Source organism: Mauremys reevesii, unplaced genomic scaffold (genome assembly GCF_016161935.1).
Source record: "Mauremys reevesii isolate NIE-2019 unplaced genomic scaffold, ASM1616193v1 Contig6, whole genome shotgun sequence".
In the NCBI taxonomy this organism is placed as follows: domain Eukaryota; kingdom Metazoa; phylum Chordata; order Testudines; family Geoemydidae; genus Mauremys; species Mauremys reevesii.
In genome coordinates, this window is record NW_024100873.1 from 305534 (window position 1) to 323978 (window position 18445).

Sequence of the window (18445 nt, forward strand, 5' to 3'; positions counted from 1 at the left end):
GGCGGCCCTGGCTGGAAACAATGAACCAATGCGGAGCCGGGAGCGGGTTATAGTCAAGACTGGAGCCGCCTCCTCTTGGGCTGGAACCAACTCACCCACCCTGCCCCCAGCCCCGCCCCTGCATCCTGCTCGGTCCGCAGCTCCCTGGGGATTTCTCCCGCGGCGCCTGGCTTCCCTCAGGGCCGGCTCTAGGTTTTTTGCTGCCCCATGCAAAAAAAAATTTGGCTGCCCCCCCTTCCCAGCCCTGGGCTCCCCCCGTACCCTCCTGCTGCCCCAGTCCTGGGCTCTCCCCCCCACCCACACACACACCCGGCCACCCCACCGCAGGGCTTCCCCGTTCCTCCCCACCAGTGCCCTCCCTCCACCCTGCTGCTGCCCCAGCCCTGGGCTCCCCCCCACCAGTGCCCCCCCCACACCTCCTGCTGCCCCAGCCCTGGGTCACTGGTAACTCGCTCCCAGGGCGGGTCATTCAGCCGGAATTTTGGATGTGCACAAAACACAGACAGGACTGGTTCCCATATGGTTACAGAGCTGCAGTAAAGTGGAACAATTTTCAGCTTGTGTGATTGGAGGAGATCTGGATGCATATTATAAGACTGTCCTCCATAAATAAGGAAAAGTTGAGGTGCCTTTATTATTCTTTTGTTCCACTCTTTCTTTCTATGGGGAATTTGCCAATGCAATATCACTGTCTTCCTTTTAAACAAACAAAAAGGCAATGGCTATTGAAAATAGCAATTCCAGTCCTAATAAGCATTTCTTGCTCAATTTTATCTTACTTTTTCTACAGCAAATTACAGTGGATCGGTATATTTGATTTGGGAGAAATGAAGTAAAAGCTGCCCAAACCGAGCTTGAGCACTCCTGAATTTTGAGGTGTTCAAATCTGGAAGGCAGGTGCTGGGGGTGGGAGAGGGCTGTGGGCTCCATGGGGGAGCATGGCAGCAACTGTCTGGAGCTGCAGGGAGCCAGACACGCTGGTCTGAGTGACACAGTAAGCGGTTTGGGGGTTGGAGAAGAGGTACGGGGTTCCGGGGGGCAGTCAAGGGACAAGGAGCAGGGGGGGTTGGATGGGGCAGCGGTTCGGAGGGGCAGTCAGGGGACAGGCAGCAATTGGATAGGCATGGGAGTCCAGGAGGTTTATCGGGGACAGGTAGGGAGTGGGGTCCTGGGGGGAAGTTGGGTGGGGTCTCAGGAGGGGGCAGTTGGGGACAAGGAGAAGGGAGGCTTAGATAGGGGCTGGGGTCCCAAGGGGCAGTTAGGGGCAGGGGTCTCGGGAGGGGGTAATCAGGGGACAAGGACCAGGGGTGCTTAGATCGGGGGTGGGGCTCCTGGGGGGCCGTGGGGGCAGGGGTCGGGGGAGGGGGCAATCAGCGGCCAGGGGCTGGGATTCAAAGGGCTCTGGGCTCCCTGCCCCTGCGGGCAGCGCAGAGCCCTCTGACGCCCGGCCGCGGCTGGGATTTAAAAGGCTCTGGGCTCCCCGCAGCTGCCGGCAGGGGCGGCTCTAGGATTTGTGCCGGCATGCCACGGGGGGCACTTTGGCGGTCGCTGGTCCGCGGCTCCGGTGGACCTCCCCCACCGGGGCCGCCTGCTGCCCTCCCGCGGGATGCCGCCCCAAGCACGCGCTTGGCGCGCTGGGGTCTGGAGCCGGCCCTGGACAGTGATATTGCACTGGCAAATTCCCCATAGAAAGAAAGAGTGGAACAAAAGAATAATAAAGGCACCTCAACATTTCCTCATTTATGGAGGACAGTCTTATAATATGCATCCAGATATCCTCCAATCACACAAGCTGAAAATTGTTCCACTTTACTGCAGCTCTGTAACCATATGGGAACCAATCCTGTCTGTGTTTTGTGCACATCCAAAATTCCTGCTGAATGACCTGCCCTGGGAGCATTACCAGTGACCCAGGGCTGAGGAGGCAGGAGGTGTGTATTGGGGGGAGGCACTCATGGGGGGGGAACCCAGGGCTGGGGCAGCAGCAGGGTGGGGAGAGGGCAGCAGGAGGGTACAGGGGGGGAGCCCAGGGCTGGGACGGGGGGCAGCAAAAAACCTAGAGCCGGCCCTGCCTCCCTGTCCCTTGACCGCCCCCCCCCAGAACCTCTGCCCCCTCCCTGCCCCCTGAGTGTCCCCGGGACTCCCTGCCCCTTAGCCAACCCCCCGGCCCCGGCTGCTTATCCCCGGCTCACCGGGCGCATCGAGAAGCGGCCCTGCACAGCGCTGCAGCCCCACGGCTCCGGTGGGGCTGAGCTCTTCCCCGCTCAGAGCCGCGTGGTCAGGGGAGGAGCCGCTCGGCTTGGAGCTCACAGCCCCGCCCCCTGACCACGCGGCTCGGAGCGGGGCGGAGCTCAGCCCCTCCTCCTCCCCCACCCCGGAGCCAGGCGGCTGCAGCGCTGTTTAGGATGCGCTGAGGCGCCGGGGGGATGGCAGCTATGGAGCGAACAAGCGGAGGAGGAGCGGCCCATCTTCTGCAGTGCTACCGGGTCCCGCCGCTCTTCCGCAGTAAGAGGCCATCCCTCCCCCCCAAGCGGAGCCAGTAGCGCGGCCCTGCCCGGCTGCAGGGGACGGGCCGCTCCTCGGCTCGCAGCGGCAGGATGAGCTGGGGCCCCAGCCTTATGCCGCCCCCTAGATTTTGCCGCCCTAGGCACCAGCTTGTTTAGCTGGTGCCTAGAGCCGCCCCTGCTTGCAGCGCTTCTGTCCACAACCACAAACGGCTGCTGGAAACAATGAATCAACGCGGGGCCCGGAGCGGGTTATAATCGAGACTGGAGCCGCCTCCTCTTGGGCTGGAACCGACCCACCCACCCTGCTCCCTGCCCCCGCAGCCTGCTCGGTCCGCAGCTCCCAGGGGATTTCTCCCGCTGCGCCTGGCTTCCCTGCTGCTGTTTTCCCAAGACCCGGCCACACCCTGGGTCTGGGTCCTTCCTCCTCCCTGGCCCGGGGACGGGGATGTGCAGCGGGGAGGGAGTTTCTTGATTAGCAGGTTCCTCACAGGGAGAGTGGGTGGGGTTGGGCGGGGGGGGGGGCAGGGCGGGTCGCTGCAGGGTGATTTCCAGGCTGGTTTCTCCACCCTGCACCACAGCCTGGATTTTCAGACCGGCCCAGCACCCATTACAGGGGCCAGGGTGTGAAAAGAGCTCAGCTCCCATTGCAAATAGAGTGGAGACGTGCCTCAGCCAAACACCAGTTACTGGGCTCAACAGGGTGCTGGGAGAAGGGAGAAATTCCACCCCCCCCACACACACACCCAGAGAGGCAGAGATGTAGCTGGTTAGAAGTGAAGGACTCAGCCCTCGAGAGACTCCTGGGGCAGGGGATCTGGGGTGCAGATGAGAAAAGCTGAGCTAGGGTGGAAGGATTGAGAGGAGAGACAGGGCTGAAAGGGTCCCCTTTCCATGGGGTTGCTTGGGGGGCTGGCTGGCCCCATCCAAGATCTAAAGCTCTTGTGTTCATCCCCAGAGACAGGGTGTTGCCATAATCCCCCCTCCTGACACCCAGCTTTGCCCACCGCTGCCCAGATCTCCCCTCTATCTACCCAAAAGAAAAGAGGGGAGTTGCTCCTGGTTGAATCCAATGCAGAGCCTACCTACCTTACACAGATCATAATAGTCTGTACCATTCTAGCCACTAGACCAGGGGTTGGCAACCTTTGAGAAGTGGTGTGCTAAGTCTTCATTTATTTACGGTAATTTAAGGTTTCGCGTACCGGCAGACCGAACCCCAGATCGGCAGTGGACTGAGCGGCTCAGCCCGCTGCCAGTTTGGGGTTCCGTCCGCCACCCCATGGCAGGTGAAACCTTAAATTACAGTAAATTACAGGGGTTCCAACCATCCAGGCAGGCAGCGGCCTCTGTGGGGCCAGTGGCCGGGACCCCGGCTGGCAGCAGAGTGCCACTAAAAATCAGCATGCGTGCTGCTTCTCTCCTTTCTTGCCAACTCCAGTGATTAGTCTCTGGGATGAGCTCACGGTTAATAACATAGAGTGCTCTGTTCTCCTGGCAGGCCCCTGCTGCCAGTGTAAGAGGTGGAGCTCTGCAAGGCATCTGCAGCCGTAGCTCCACTCATGGGGCCGGCAGCTGGGCAGCACAGCTCACCAGACATATTGGAGGCTTGCTCTCCCCCTTATTTCCTCTCCTGATGCTTCTCTTAATGGCACAGTACTAATGTAATGCAGTGAGTGACATCTGGCAGCCTGTATTGCTGGTCCCCATCATTCTGCTGCAATGCAGAGAGTGTCCATTAGGTGTCAGCATTACACAGCACAGCCCCCTCCTCAATCAAGACCAGACCTGTGTTTTGTGCGACTCCCAGCAGTTCCAAGGACTTTGCAAACACTAATGGATTATAGATTCTTTGCTTTTATACAGAACCGATTATCCAAGGATCGCAAGGTGCTTTGGGTGAGCGTGTTTACACCCATTTCACAGAAGACGAATTTAAGGCAGAGGCACAAACCAACACCCTGCCATGTTCACATAGTCAGTAGCAGCGCTAGGAACAGAACCCAGGCATCCTGACTCACTCCTCTATTTTAACCATTAGACAACTTTCTCCCAGGGCTGGGTTTAAAATGGGTGCTCTGACCACTAGACTTCACTCCCCCGCATCTGGGTAAAGAACTCAGGCGTCCTGAAGACCCACCTTCTTTTAGGCTATGACTACACAGTGCACCTTACGGCACCGCAGCCGCAGTGCCGTGTAGCTGTACTTTATCACCAGGAGTGAGCTCTCCCGGCGATAAAACAAAACCACCCTGAACGATAAAGCACTGTCAATACTGACGCTTTTCAGCGCTAAAACTTTTGTCAGTTGGACGGGGTGGGGGGTGTTCACACCGCTGAGTGACAAAAGTGTTAGCACTGAAATTGCCAGTATAGACACTGCTTTATTGTTCCCCACTGCAACATACAAACCAGCAACCACTTCAGTAGAAATCAAAATCTCTGTTTGCTCTCAGGATCCTGGTGGGCACTTTACCCTGCATCTGGGGAAGAGAGAGAGAGAAACACACTGCTCCTGCCGGCTTATCTTCCCCACACCCCTCATCCCAAGGGAAACTGAATTTGAAAGGGATCATCCTGTCGAAGAAAACTTGTTTTCCAACCTGTTTTCCAAATCTCTTTGTCTGTTGCCTTCCCGCTTGGGCCCGATCCTTTTTTCCTCACTGAATCGTCCCGTCCATGGACACGAGCTTGTTCCACAACCAGTTCTTAGCTAGGAGGGTGGGCTACTCAACTAGCCCCCACCCTTCTGGTCTTGTCCCCAAAACATTTCTACTCACAAGACTACCTGAGTCCTCCCTAGTAAGGCTTGCCACCTGGGCAAAAATACATGGCCATTGGGTAAAGGCCATTTACTTAACACATAATCCAAACCCCTTTGGGGGTCTACCCAGAGACCCACCCATTTGTCTGCTGACACTTAAACAGAAAAGAAAATTACACAGAGAGCAAAGAAAATTACAGTCTAAGCCAGATTTTTCTACTTCTATTACATTGTCCGCTACGGGGGGGGGCGGGACTGTAAAATTTCAGGACAACCTCAGAGCTTCATCGCACACATGGCTTCCACTCTGAGGAATTACGAACGAGAAGTTCAGTTCCGCTCACACACCCATCGCCCAAATGAACAGAGCAGAAAAACATCAGTAACCGGTTAAACAAAACAGAGCCAAAGCTAAATAGTGCACCAAACCCAAATAGTGTTTCCTTATTCTATTAGAGCTCACCTATAATCATGCTATTCTTAACACAAAACACCAACAGTACCAAACAAAGCAAACATAAACTAACAAGGGTAAAACAGATAGATGGTGTAAATTCTGCAATGTTCCCCCATTCTTAATTGCTCACCAAACTGTGACAAATTCCTGTTACTAATTTATCCCTCATGTCAGGTGATCAGACCAACAGAGCATATAATCAAATTTTAAAGCTTCATTAAAAATAATAAAACAACAATGGAGAGTGTTGGGAATGCTCCCACATCACTCGGGAAAAATATGAATGCCCCAAGCCTTAAACCACTTTAATACTCACACATGTCTCACTGGGAAGTTAAGCTTTGCAAATATAATTCCAATTCTGTAACTTGTAGTGCCTCTATTTTCCACAAGCAGCTGGGGCTGAAAGCAATTTTCTTTGCACTTAGCAACACTTAGTTGCACTTAGTTAACCCGTTCCTAGACAAATTGCTCACACTGTGTCAGAGGTTTTTCTTTGGTGATTAAAGCTCCACTGAGATATATGATCTTATCTAGATTGAAGGTACCTTCTAATGGGCATTGTTTAAATGAATTTTCACGCGTGTACAGATTCCAATCATTTAAATACCTGCAGGTTTTAGGACCATAATGTACGTACATGTAATATGCTGGGGCACCCTTAGGGGGTGAGGTGGAATATTTAGACAGTCCCTTACCCATTTTCCACTCACACAGGAGAGACTCACAAGGAAAGGGGAGGGAAGATGGGTTCACACACTCCTAGACCTAGGCAGCTTCCTCGCCGGACTATGCCAGGCTGAGTCAGCCCACCGTGGGTCGGATCTCCTAAAGATCCACTAGTTACTGGGCTAGCCCGGTAACAGCCACTCACACTGGTGTACACACACACACACCAAGGCCTCCTTTTCTTCCTTTTTCTTTTTGGTTTTTTTTTTTTTTTAAACCCTTTTTCAACCTTTTTATCTTTTTTTTTTTTTTTTTTTTTTTTAAACCATGATGCATCGTTACCTGGTCCGGACCAATACCATGAGGCTGTATGACAACCCCTCTTGAGGCGGTAAAAACCCCTCAGCACCGGTGCATTCTAATGCATTTACCTATGCATTACCTTATGCATTTACCTATGCATTTCCTTGGCCAACTCAGCAGTTCCCAGTACTGCTATAAACTAACCTTATTGGGGCCTCTCCCCAATACCACTTTGCATCTGATCCTGCTGCACAGTCAATAAGTTCAGATGGCGTGAGCCCAACAGAGAGACAGACGTCCTCACGGACAGTCCTCCTCCGATACCCCAATAGAGATTTCAAAAGGTCTCATACCTCTCATGTGGCGCCATGGGGTTCGAAGGGGAATGATCCGTAGTAGTTGTCTGTGGGTCCGTGGGGGTTGCCATCCCGGACGAGCCCCCAAATTGTCGAAGAAAACTTGTTCTCGCTTTTTGTTTGGGTGCAGCAAAATTAAATACTTTATTATTTCTCCAGTAATTACCATGGAGGGAGAGAGTGCCATAGGACACAGGGTCTTGGACAGGTCTCTCAACTGGTAAACAATCACAGCAAGCCTTTATACCTTTTACAGACAATTTCTAACAATAATACAGACAGTAAAAAGCAACAACTACATTTTGTTTATACATAGCAAAAAGGCTTATCTTATTTGTCTCAATCCTAAGAAAAGCAAGCCTGCATTTTGGTTAGTGATTGCAAGGTCGTAATAACTTTGTACACAATTCCTGTCCTGTCGCCTCGCACTATCTTTGCTCCTACAAGTCTTACGTCATTAAGGTTACAGTATGGCTTGACTCTTGCTAACTAACATTCATTAAGATCTCTTTAAATCCTTGTTAATTATTTACTGGCTTCCACAATCCTCTTCAGAAAGCTAAATCCCTATGAAAAAAAAAAGGCATTGAGCAGGGATGTTTTTGCCACCAGTAAGGCTGTGTCTACACTGCCACTTTCAGCACTAAAACTTTTGTCGTTCAGGGGTGAAAGCTATTGGGGTGGGGGTGGGGGTTATCGCCAGGAGAGCTCTCCCCCACTGACACGGGGACGGGGATGTGCAGCGGGGAGGGAGTTTCTTGCTTAGCAGGTTCCTCACAGGGAGAGTGGGTGGGGTTGGGCTGGGTGGGGGTCGCTGCTGGGTGATTTCCAGGCTGGTTTCTCCACACTGCACCACAGCCTGGATTTTCAGACCGGCCCAGCACCCATTACAGGGGCCAGGGTGTGAAAAGAGCTCAGCTCCCCTGGCAAATAGAGTGGAGACGTGCCTCAGCCAAACACCAGTTACTGGGCACCAGAGGGGACTTGCTCTCTGGTCCCTCAGGGAGAACTCGCACTGGATTGTGCTTTGTGTCTTGTTCCCCTTCATCTCAACTGAATCGCCCAGATTCTGTCCCTAAGGGTCTGGGAGTGGGAGCTGCTGGGGGAGCAGTGAGTCATTTGTGGCTTTCAGCCAGCCCTGACTGACTAGATCTGTAACAACAAGGCCCCTGTGGAATCCACCCAAGGATGCTTCTCACTTCCAGCAAATCTGACTGATTGTGTAAAACAGGAAACTAACCCAACTACTGATGGAGCGGGGGCAGGGCAGCCACATTTCCTAATACCCTGTAGAAAATGTCTGAAGATTTCTGACAAAGCAGCTCTGAACCAACCCTGCTGGAAGCAGGTCCTTGCTGTGCCACTTGCTCTGCAGTCACCCCAGGTGCAGCTCATTTGCCACTGGGTTATTATAGCCACTATTCCTGGGGGAATGAGAGAGGAACCCATGCTGGGTGGGAGGTTCCTTGGGGTGCAGAGGAGATCTGGAGAGTCAGGGAGGGCAGCCCAGACCCATAAACTTCCCAAGAAAACAGAGTCCATCGATTCTGTTGCTCCAGTGTCTGTACTCAGGGCCAGGTCCAGGCCCCAGCCCAGCAAGCATCTGCTTGGGGCGGCCAATGATGAGGGGCGGCACGTCTGGGTCTTCAGAGGCAATTCAGCGGCCAATCCCTCACTCCCTCTCGGAGCAAAGGACCTGCCGCCGAATTGTCGCCGAAGACTGAAGCGGCAGCGATAGAGCTGACCGCGATGGTGGCTTTTTTTTTTTTCTTTTTTTTTTTTTTGCTGCTTGAGGCAGCAAAAACCCTGGAGCTGGCCCTGTTTACATACCCCTTATTTTGTAAACCAGTGGATTAGAAAGACAAAAAAGCAAAGCGCCTGTTAGCAAAGCAGCCTCTGTGAGACAGTGGATCAGAGATAAGAAGGCTGCTTCTTTCCCAAACTTTTTAACAAACAAGTTAAAGTTACATTGAAAAGACAAACCTAAGACACACCCCTTTTGTATGTGTTGTAATAATAATAATAATAAAAAGCAGGCACAAGCACCCTAGGCTTAAAACCCCAGGTTTTTAGTAACAGACGGTTTATATACCCTTTATTTTGTAAACCAGTGGATCAGAGAGAAGTTTGTTTCTTTCCCCACTTTTTAACAAAGAGAGGTGAAAGGCTTGGAAAGGAATAAACAGTTAAAAAGACAAGCCTACCTGAAGACCGAAACCTTCATTTAGTCCCTTAGGCATAGCTGTTTCAATAACATGTAAGTCCACAGAAACAACCCAGGCTTAAAAACACAGAACGCCGGTTTATAAAAGTTTTCTCCTAGGTTTTAGCCTGGCACTGGTCATTTTTTTTAGTAAGGACAGCAGGCTTTTGCAGCAAAGCAGCTGTCAGCAAAAACTGCGTCTGTGAGTCAGTGGATCACAGAGAAGGAGTTTGCTTCTTTACCTGCTTTTTAACAAACACATGTTAAAGTTACATTAAGTTTTGCAAAGGGATAATGACTTGAAAAGACAAACCTAAGCCACATCCCTTTTGTATGTGTTGTAATAAAAAAAGAGCAGGCAGAAGCACCCTAGGCTTAAACCCCCAGGTTTTTAGTAACAGATGGTTTATATACCCTTTATTTTGTATACCACTGGATTAGAGAGAAGAAGATTGCTTCTTCCCCCACTTTTTAACAAAGAGAGGTGAAAGTCTTGGAAAGAAACAAATACTTCATTCATGCCTAAATGAAGACACAGTCCTTTGGTATAGGTGTTTTAATAATAACAATAATAATAATAAAAAAAAGGCAGGACAAAAAAAAGTCTAGGGTTATACAAGTAATGTATAGTGACAAAAAAAGTTTCCCCCCCTAGGTTTCAGACTAGCACTGGTTATTTTTTAGTAAAAACTGTGAAGCTGCAGCAAAGCCCTGCTCTGCTCTTATCTAAACAACCAGGACCCTGTAAGAAAGCTGAACACCACATACTATAAACCATTTTAAAATGTGTTTTTTGAAGTAATGTCTAAACCCCCCCCTTTTTAACAGGAATAAACACATGAAATAACAAACCTACCTGAAGACACATTCCTTTATTTGTAGGGGTGTTTCAATTAAAAAAAAAAGCATGCAGAAGCACCCCAGACCTAAACACACAAAACTCTTACTAAGAAAAAGTTTCCCCTCAAGGTTTTTAGTGAGAACCACTTGAAACAGCCTTTTGAAGGTAGTGGATTAGAAAAGAAGAAGACCCCTCTGAAAAACAGGCTACCTGAAGACATTTTTTTTTATTTAGCCCCCTTGGCATAGGTGTTTCATTAAAATGTAAAAGAGCAGGCAGAAGCACCCCAGGTTTTTAGTAACAGACAGTTTATATACCCTTTATTTTGTTAACCATTGGATTAGAGAGAAGAAGATTGTTTCTTTCCCACCTTTTAACAAAGAGAGGTGAAAGGCTTGGAAAGGAATAAACAGTTGAAAAGACAAGCCTACCTGAAGACCCATAACCTTCATTTAGCCCCTTAGGCATAGGTGTTTCAGTAACATGCAAGTCTGCTGAAACAACTCAGGCTTAAAAACACAGAAAGCCTGCTTATAAAAGTTTTCCCCTAGGTTTAGGCTAGCACTGGTCATTCTTTTAGTAAGGACAGCAGGCTTTTGCAGCAAAGCAGCTGTGAGCAAAAACAGCCTCTGTAAGCCAGTGGATCAAAGAAGGCTGCTTCTTTTCCTGCTTTTTAACACATACAAGTGAAAGTTATATTAAGTTTTGTAGAGGAATAAACACTTTAAAAGACAAGCCTATATGAAGACAGAGCCCTTTAACATTTTTACATGTGTTTTAATTAAAAAAAGAGCACGCAGAAAACACGCCGGAGTGAAAACCACAGAACCTTAGTAACAGCTAGTTTATATCCCCCTTATTTTGTAATCCAGTGGATGAGAGAAGTTTATTTTCCTCCCCATATATTTGAAGCATTATGTTTTTGTAAAGTTCATTATGAAAAAGCAGTATTGCCCGAGCTGTAACAAAACAAGGCCCCTCTTAGGGATATTTTGTAGAAGTTTAGTGAACTAAAAAGGCTTAAGATACTAGCCTGTTCTTTTAAAAATAGTGTTTTTAAAGTACCAAAACAACAACTGGGTAAGAATATGAAAACTGGCAATTGAGGGGAGTTTAAATATGTGTTTTAATAAAAAACCCAAGCTTGCTTTTTAAAGTTTGGATTTATACAAAAAACACAAGAAAAAATAACTTATGTAAAAAAAGTTAGCTGTTTTTTACCAGAGATATGGAGCCTTCCTCACCCCCGTTCCCCACATACACTTTTCTCCCCCCATCCTTCCCCCTTTTTTCCCCTGCAGTCACTGGGGAAAAAGCCATGCAAGCTTGGGTGAATTGACTTCCTTTATCATTGTGGCTTGTGATAGGTGGGATCTGAGTTACTACAGAGAATTCTTTCCTGGGTGCTGGCTGGTGAGACTTGCCCACATGCTCAGGGTTTAACTGATCTCCATATTTGGGGTCGGGAAGGAATTTTCCTCCAGGGCAGATTGGCAGAAGCCCTGGGGGTTTTTTGCCTTCCTCTGCAGCATGGGGCACAGGTCACTTGCTGGAAGGTTCTCTGCGCCTTGAAGTCTTTAAACCATGATCTGAGGACTTCAGTGGCTCAGAGACAGGTTTGATACAGCGGTGGGTGGGTGAGATTCTGTGGCCTGCGTTGTGCAGGAGGTCAGACTAGATGATCATAATGGTCCCTTCTGACCTTAAAGTCTATGATAACTCTTTTAGTGAAACAGTTTTGTAGGCAGCCTGTCTGTGGCCTGGTCTACACTAGGACTTTAATTCGAATTTAGCAGCGTTAATTTGAATTAACCGTGCACCCGTCCACACCAGGAAGCCATTTAATTCGACATAGAGGGCTCTTTAGTTTGAATTCTGTACTCCTCCCCGACGAGGGGAGTAGCGCTAAATTCGACATGGCTATGTCGAATTAGGCTAGGTGTGGATGCAAATCGAACTTAGTAGCTCCGGGAGCTATCCCACACTGCACCACTCTGTTGACACTCTGGACAGCAGTCTGAGCTTCGATGTTCTGACCAGCCACACAGGAAAAGCCCCGGGAAAATTTGAATTCCTTTTCCTGTCTGGACAGTTTGAATCTCATTTCGTGGCTGGACATTGGGGCTAGCTCAGCAGCACCGGCAGCAATGCAGAGCTCTCCAGCAGAGGAGTTCATGTAATCTCTGAATAGAAAGAGGGACCCAGCATAGACTGACCGGGAAGTCTTGGATCTGATCGGTGTGTGTGGCGAGGAGTCTGTGCTTTTGGAGCTGCGCTCCAAAAAACGGAATGCAAAGACCTACGAGAAGGTCTCCAAAGCCATGAGAGACAGAGGATACAGCCGTGATGCAACGCAGCGCCGCGTGAAAATCAAGGACCCCAGACAAGGCTACCAAAAAATCAAAGCGGCAAACGTATGCTACGGAGCCTGCCACCACTGCCCCACCAGTGACCATGGACTCTGATGATGGGACAGTGTCGACGGACAGTTCCTCGGCGATGTTCACGGACGGGGAAGATGAGGAAGGGTTTGTGGAGGACGAGGCAGGCGACAGCGCTTACAACGCTGGTTTCCCCGACAGCCAGGATCTCTTCATCACCCTCACGGAGATCCCCTACCAACCCTCCCCGGCCATTAACCCGGACCCTGAATCAGGGGAAGGAGCAGTCGGTAAGTGCTTTAAACATGTAAACTTTTATTCTTAATATAACAGGAAGCTGAAGTATGTGAAAAGGAGGTCTCTATATATATGGGGATAGAACAGAAATCCTCCTGGGAGATCTCCACGAAGCTCTCCTGGAGGTAATCGAAAAGCCTCCGCAGGAGGTTCCTGGGGAGAGCTGCCTTATTGGGTGCTCCGTGGTAGCACACTTTTCCGCGCCAGGCTTTCATGAGGTACTCAGGGAGCATTGCCTCCCCGAGCACGGCTGCATAGGGCCCTGGTTTGTGCTGGCTTTCACACAGCATGCGCTCTCTATCTCCTTCAGTGACCGTCCTCAGGGTGATCTCGCTCGGAGATTCCTGCATCTAATTAGGGGAATTACTGTAATGTTACGCCTGGTCCAAAGTATTTTTAAAAAATCTCCGGACAGACGGCGTAGCAGAGACTCAGCACGCTGCTGCATGACAAGCGTAACGGAAAGCCAAAGAATCAAATGGACGCTCATGGAGGGAGGGGGGACTGAGGACGCAAGGTATCCCACAGTTCCTGCAGTCTCCGAAAAGCATTTGCATTCTTGGCTGATCTCCCAATACCTGTACGGTCAAACACATTGTCCGCGGCGGTTCAGGGCATAGCTCGTCAATGTACCCCCCTCCCCCACCCCCAGAAGGAAAAGGAAAAAAAATCATCTCTTGACTCTTTTAAATGTCACCCTATGTGTACTGAATGCTGCTGGTAGACACGATGCTGCGGCACTGTACTGTACCATCCTCCCCCCGCCCCCTATGGGTGGCTGACGGTGCAATATGACTGATATCCGTCGTCATCATCATCATCAGCAGCAGCAGCAGCAGCAGCCTTGCTGTAGATGGTGTAGTGCAATACAACTGGTACCTGTCCTCGTCATCAGCCCATAAGTAGACGGCCTGCTAACCGTCTTCATCATAGCAACAGGGGGCTGAGCTCCATCAGCCCCCGCCCTTCATTTGTAAAGAAAAGATTCTGGACTGCCTGGACTGTCATAGCAGCAGGATGCTGTTTTCCTCTCCCACACACTACTTAATGTTGTCCTGTCTGAACAATCATAGCAGCTGGAGGCTGCCTTCCCCTTATTTCATTTCAGTAACAAGTCACTGTTTCTTATTCCTGCATTCTGTATTACTTCAGCAGACAAATCAGGGGACACTGCAACGGTAGCCCGGGAAGGCTGGGGGAGGAGGGAAGCAACAGGTGGGGTTGTTGCAGGAGCACCCCCTGTGAATGGCATGCAGCTCATCATTCCTGAATAATCTGACACGGAGCGGCTGTGCTCTCTGAAACACTGGATCGCTACTACACTAGCCCCATATTCTATGCAGGAATTACTCTATTTTTAGATACCATAAAGAAGGGATTGACTCGGGGAGTCATTCCCAGTTTTGTCTTTTGCGCCCCCGGCTGATCTCAGCCAGGGGCACCTATGACAGCAGCAGAAGGTATAATGCAATACAACTGGTAACCATCATCACCTTGCCAATTTACAATGGCATGGTACAGTATGGCTGATAACCATCTCTGCTGTCATGCAAAGGCAAATGAATGCTGCTGTGTAGCGCTGCTGAATCGCCTCTGTCCGCGGCATCTAGTACACATACGGTGACAGTGACAAAAGGCAAAACATGCTCCATGGCTGCCACGCTATGGCGTCTGCCAGGGCAATCCAGGAAAACGGGCTCGAAATGATTGTCTGGCGTTGCTTTCCCAGAGGAAGGAGTGACTGACGACATTTACCCAGAACCACCCGCGACAATGATATTTGCACCATCAGGCACTGGGATCTCAACCCAGAAGTGCAAGGGTCGGGGGACACTGCGATGGGGTAGAACAGGGGCAGAGTTTATGCTTTCAGGATTGCCTGCTGTAGGAGTGCGGACGAGATAGGTGCTGTGCATGGTGGTGTTCACAGACACAGACTAGACTGTGTTCATTGTTCGCAAAAATGTATCTTTGCAAGGAATTCACTCCCTGTTTCCCATCACACAGCTTCGACTGTCTCCAGACCTGCCACAGCATCCCCCTCACAAAGGCTGGCAAAGATTAGGCGGCAAAAGAAAAAGACACGGGACGAGATGATCGCTGAAGTTATGGGGTGCTCCCGAGCCGAGGCGGACCAGCAGAGCCAGTGGAGGGAGACCCTCTCTCTGTATCAGCGCTCACACAATGAACGGGAGGAGAGGTGGTGTGAGGAAGACAAGCAGGCGACTCAAACGCTGCTTGGACTAATGAGGGAGCAAACGGACACGCTCCGGCGCCTTGTGGATGTTCTGCAGGACCGCAGCCAGGGGGACAGCCCCCCCGCAGTGTATCTGCAACCGCCCTCCCCTGCCACAAAGTCCCATACCTCCCGTCACCCAAAGTAACCAGAAGGAGTGGCGCCAGGGGCCGTGAAAACTGTCACTGCACCCCAGCAGATTGCTCAATTACCCAAAAGCTCTCATACTCTAATTTTTGAGAATTCTTTCCCTTCCTGACTCACCCAGGCCCCAATCCCAGTTTCATCCCCTGACTGTCTGGTTAATTATTAAAAATACTTTGCTGTTAATTACTGTTTCCGTCATGCTTTTTACACAACGCTGTGTTTGAAGGGGGAAGGGGTAGGGTATTGCATAGGACAGTCACCTTTAGCAGGGTACAGAGACGGGGGCAGGATCAGCAGCAGGTCACACACACAGTGCAGTCAGTAGGCACCCTGGTCGGTATGGGAGGTGGTTTGCAGATTCTGTGTGGGTGGGGGGGGGGTATGTGACTTTGTAGCAGGGGAGGGGAGTTACAGATCTCATGCAACGGTCCCTGTCCTGGACCACAGAGCCACGCAGCAGAGGAATCTGTATCCGTCCTACCCCACCGCAAGGCCACATAGACCCCGCACACAGAGTCCCAAAAAGGAGGGATGGCAGGCTCCGTTGAAACAACCAGTCCGGCACTGCGGACCGCTCTGGGAGGAGCTTGTCATTCCTCGAGTTTAGAGGCGGTCTTTACATCACCGCACACCCTACCAGCACAGTCTGCGTCCCAGTTTCAACCCTTTAACGCAAAGTCATCAATAAAGAAACCTTTGTAAAGTCACAGTGGAACAAGTGTTTTATTTTTAAACATGTGTTGGAAGTGGGGGAAGCGGGGTGGACGGGGTATGTAACTGCAGATGCTAGTCAACAGTAACTTGGTAAAGAAACAGGGGCAGGTTCAGCTTCTCTGTAAAGAAACTGAACAGTCACAGGTCACGCTGCTCGCTGGTACTTGAAGAGTTCCTTGTCGCTGTGCAAGGTGCCTGCACAGAGCTTCACGAGCCAGGGAATTAGTGGGTAGGCTGGGTCCCCGAGGATAACTATAGGCATCTGCACATCCCCAAGAGTTATTTTGTGGTCCAGGAAGAAACTACCTTCCTGCAGGCGTCTAAACAGACCAGAGTTCCTGAAAACACACGCGTCATGAACCTTGTCCGGCCACCCGACATTGATGTTGGTAAAACGTCCCCCATGGTCCACCAGTGCTCGCAGCACCATTGAAAAGTAGCCCGATTTCTCAGCAGCTGACTGTGGAAGAGGTGGACGATAAGGTGCGAGGAGTTGACAACGGCCATAACTGCAGCGGGCTCCGTGCTCGCAGTGCTGTGGCGCCAGCGCTGTCACTGAGCAGAAAAGTGCACGAACAGATTGCCCGCAGGCGCTTTCGGGGAGGGCGTGATTGACGGTTCAATGATGACAGTTACCCAAAACCACCCTCGACACATTTTTCCCCCAGCATGCATTGGGGGAAATCCCAGAATTCCAATGGGCAGCGGGGAGTGTGGGAACTGTGGGATAGCTTCCCACAGTGCATCGCTTCCAAAGTCGACGGTGGCTCCGTTACTGTGGACTCACACAGTCAAATTAGTGTATTTAGTGTGGATACACAAATTCGACTTCATAAGGTCAATTCCACAAATTTGACTTAAGTTGATTCGAAATAGTCTTGTAGTGTAGACATACCCTGTGTAAGTTGTTATGCTTTAGCATGGGCAAGTGTTTATTGTTTGAAAACAGTTTTCCACTTTTTGAGGTATTATCTCCCCCCATCTTACGGTATTAACAAAAACAAGCTAAAAGATACATTGTAGCAAGGACTGCAAAGCAATAGTTACAATATTGTAGATTATTACCTTGTCTAAGCCCCTAGAGAATATATTTTGTTTTGTTTTTATAAACACTTTTATGCAAACAGTAACCCTAGGTGATGTACAGCATTAAATAATATGAAACAGTAGACGAGAAACCTGAGACATTGTTGAAATCAGAGGGGCTCTGATTAAGTCCTAATGCAGAGGGCCTTGAGGTGGAAAATGAAAAGGTACAGCCGAAGCAGAAGATGGTATGATCTAAGAGGGGTGCTGGGGCTGCTTTGCAATGGTCCATAGGGAGCCTATAACCCTCATGCGCAAACACCAGGGCTGGGTGAGGTGGTTGGGCCTTTGTTAGAGGAACAGGCCGTTCATAAACCTTTTGTTGTTGTTGTCAAACTGTAACCTAACTGCGCATATACTACGGGGGCAACTTACCGCCCTTTTGACAAACCCCACATCCCTGGAACTCCATGAAAACACGCTTTACACACTTATTTTCAACTGACATTTTATATTACAACACGGCCTATTTTGTTCCCAAAACACGCTCTGTTAGTGTTTTTTCTTAGCAAGATTTTGTAATTTGCTGAATGATGTTCAACATTTTGCATTAAACATTTATCTGTTGGTTTGATGATTTCATCTAAAACACTATTTGGGTTCTCGGCCTCTGTCACTTTGTCCACCAATTCTGCCCCTAGAGCTAAATGTTCCTGGGTTAAACAGAGGCACTGCAGCATTTAAATAGAAGCTCCTCCTTACAACGACAGCCCTAAACTACTGGCTAAGAGTATCATGCGTCGTCCCTCCCTAAGTAAGGAGGAGCTTCTATCTGAACGGGTCTGATGATTAAAGATGGCTGCACCTCGAAGGCCCTGGCCAACACCATCAGTCAAGTTTCTCATGAAGAGACGTTATACGGTTGCTGCTATGGGCCCTGAAGAAAAACACACCGTTGTGGCAAACGGTGTTTGAGACGGGTCACGGGGGCGGGGAGACAGGGATAGCTAACGATGCCTGTACCCGCAAAAACAACGCAGTGGAGAAACACAAGGCCAGACTGCTGGGCCGTGATTTGAGACTCGTTCAAAGGGGTGGTTTGGCAGGAACCGATGCTCAGTTGGCTAGTGTGAGGGAGGTCACCCTGCAAGTAGTGACCAAGGCTGGTGGACCCAGTGTGGCGCGGGGGTTTGCTGACAGGCGGCTGGAGCAGGGCTGTGGCCAGGCACAGACACTCAAGGTGTGACCTGCAGGCTGTTTGGCCCAGGTTGGGAGCTTCTGCACAGGACTGTGAGACACCCCAGGCTGCAGGGCAAGCGGTGACCCAGCCTCTCCCTGGCTGGGATCGCACCCTGGAACGTTTGGTTCCCACACACTGGCTCACAGGGGGTTTTCCAGAGACGGAGACAGAACTTAGGACACTCAAAGGCTGAATTTAAACAGAGTCACGACCTTCATTTTGATTCAAACAGACAGGACCTGCTCTCAGCTGGGGAGGGGGGACCCCAACCCCGTAGGGAGGGCCGGGAAGGGTCACTGGCTACTAG

At 50.2% G+C, this 18445-nt stretch overlaps 1 protein-coding gene across 1 annotated transcript in view; it reads left to right on the plus strand.

The window, feature by feature from the left end:
* The window catches only part of LOC120394448 (C-type lectin domain family 2 member B-like), a 1239960-nt gene that overhangs the window by 120439 nt on the left and 1101076 nt on the right, over window positions 1-18445 (plus strand). The gene's annotated exons all lie outside the window — the stretch shown is intronic.